Here is a 2,500-nt window from a genome sequence, read left to right as displayed (position 1 = left end):
ATGCGAAACAGCGCACAGGTGCCACATGGGATTGATGCCAGATGGGATTACAGTTTAACCAGTCTATTGCCGCTTAAACACAGTAGCCCATTCGGCGGTAACCCATGCCTATCTGGCAACCCTGCCAACCCGTCCACCATAGTAATACGGTTTCTTGATTTCCCATCTATGGGTGCGTTCGTAAACACGCTCTGGAAATCCGATCAGCACTCGCGGAACGCCTCTCGTCCAATCGAACGACTCGGTCGCTCTGTGACATCGAAGCCAGCGTGCGCTCCGGCGCTCTCAGAGCGTGTTTACGAACGCACCCCTAGAAGTTTCTAGCCAGCTAGCTGAAGCTGCTACACACACTAGAGCCATGGCGACCGAACGGCAAGTTAAACAACATACTATAAAAGTGACATTGTTTTACTCATTACTCATACATTTGTTGTCATTCAGTTATACAGTTATGTTCTTCCCATTGTCATACTCCCGAGCTAAACGAAATGCCTTCCCAACCAGCGAGACTTATAGAAATGACGTTTTATTGATTTTTAAAAAAAGGGTAAAACTGGAAAGAGAAAATAGAAAACTCACATTAATCCCAAACAATTTAACAAACTTCAGTTAACGTAATGTGGAGTCCGTTCATTGATCGATGCTGTCTGTTCAGTTCCCAGTGAGGCGCCCGTTCAGCGCTGGACCCGTTCAGCGCTGGATTTGACGCATGGCATAGCGCGCATCCGTCAAATCATGTTATATTATTATATATTATATAGCTCGCATCTAATCGTATCGGATGAGAAATAGACATTAAATGGCATATATAGGCCGCTACACAACAGTAATCACCGCGACAAACAGCTATATTAGATTTGGAAGAAAAAAAAATGATTTTGCAAAAAAAAATATTTATTATATTTTAATATGATGACCGGAATATATCACGTTTGTCCGGTAAATCGAATTCTTCCCGGACACGATGTCCGACGGCAAAGTTTTCTAACGGAAACCCTGGTACGGATACTGGGGTGGTAGAACGCACATATCTAGGAAAAGTCATGGAAGGAGGAGTCCTGACATTTTATCGAGTGCAAAGATATAAAAAAATTCTTTACTCACAGGGGTCAAATGACCCATGGCTCATGGCTGTTCTAGTGTTAAACATCTACAGCCACTTCTCAGTATCGGCTTCCTGAAGAGATGAACCGTGTGCATGTTTGGCCCGTGTTGTCATTGCGTGGTGTGAAATCCTGGACATGTTAGCACACGACGGCTCTGTCTTCATCTGGCTGACGATCGTCTCCTGCAAAGCCGGCCGGCTCTCACTGCATACTGCAGGTCACCTGGGGAGAGAGGCCTGTCCTGGGCTCTCACTGCGTACTGCAGGTCACCTGGGGAGAGAGGCCTGTCCTGGGCTCTCACTGCGTACTGCAGGTCACCTGGGGAGAGAGGCCTGTCCTGGGGTCTCTCCTCTCCTGGGGTCTCTCCTCTCCTGAGGTCTCTCCTCCCCTGAGGTCTCTCCTCTCCTGGGGTCTCTCCTCTCCTGGGGTCTCTCCTCTCCTGAGGTCTCTCCTCCCCTGAGGTCTCTCCTCCCCTGGGCTCTCTCCTCTCCTGAGGTCTCTCCTCTCCTGAGCTCTCTCCTCTCCTGGGGTCTCTCCTCTCCTGGGGTCTCTCCTCCCCTGAGGTCTCTCCTCTCCTGGGGTCTCTCCTCTCCTGAGGTCTCTCCTCCCCTGGGGTCTCTCCTCTCCTGAGGACTCTCCTCCCCTGGGGTCTCTCCTCTTCTGGGGTCTCTCCTCTCCTGAGGTCTCTCCTCCCCTGGGGTCTCTCCTCTTCTGGGGTCTCTCCTCTCCTGGGGGTCTCTCCTCCCCTGGGGTCTCTCCTCCCCTGGGGTCTCTCCTCTCCTGAGGTCTCTCCTCTCCTGAGCTCTCTCCTCTCCTGGGGTCTCTCCTCTCCTGGGGTCTCTCCTCCCCTGAGGTCTCTCCTCTCCTGGGGTCTCTCCTCTCCTGAGGTCTCTCCTCTCCTGGGGGTCTCTCCTCCCCTGGGGTCTCTCCTCTCCTGAGGTCTCTCCTCCCCTGAATAGAACAAGAGGTAGTGATAGGTAACTGTAATATACAGTATGTGCAGAGGTAGTATTGTAAACATCAGTATAGTTTAGAGGTATATCTATATGTTACGGTACATGTGGGAATACGGTACATGTGGGAAAACTAGGGTTAGGTGCTAGGGTGCTACGGTTAGGGTTAGGGGTAGGGTTAGGGTTAGGGTTAGGATTAGGGATAGGATTAGGGTTACGGTTAGACATGCCAGCATGTACCAAGTCGACGTAGCACCTAACCCTAACCCTTTTCCCACATGTACCGTAACACATATACCGTTCTGGGTGTATATGTACAGTGAGGTAGGTTATATACAGTGAGGTAGGTTATGTACAGTGAGGTAGTTTATATACAGTGAGGTAGGTTATGTACAGTGAGGTAGGTTATGCACAGTGAGGTAGTTTATGTACAGTGAGGTA

The 2,500-nt window shown here is 50.0% G+C and overlaps 1 protein-coding gene across 1 annotated transcript in view; it reads left to right on the top strand.

Annotated features, from left to right (window-relative positions):
- pik3c2a (phosphatidylinositol-4-phosphate 3-kinase, catalytic subunit type 2 alpha) overlaps positions 1-2,500 on the top strand; it is a gene marked incomplete at its 5' end in the record, with an annotated part of 73,770 nt that overhangs the window by 30,054 nt on the left and 41,216 nt on the right. The window lies entirely within an intron of this gene.

The sequence above is a fragment of the Nansenia antarctica genome (genome assembly GCF_963989245.1).
Source record: "Nansenia antarctica genome assembly, chromosome: 9".
Classification (NCBI taxonomy): domain Eukaryota; kingdom Metazoa; phylum Chordata; class Actinopteri; order Argentiniformes; family Microstomatidae; genus Nansenia; species Nansenia antarctica.
This window is presented reverse-complemented; position numbering and strand designations above follow the sequence as displayed.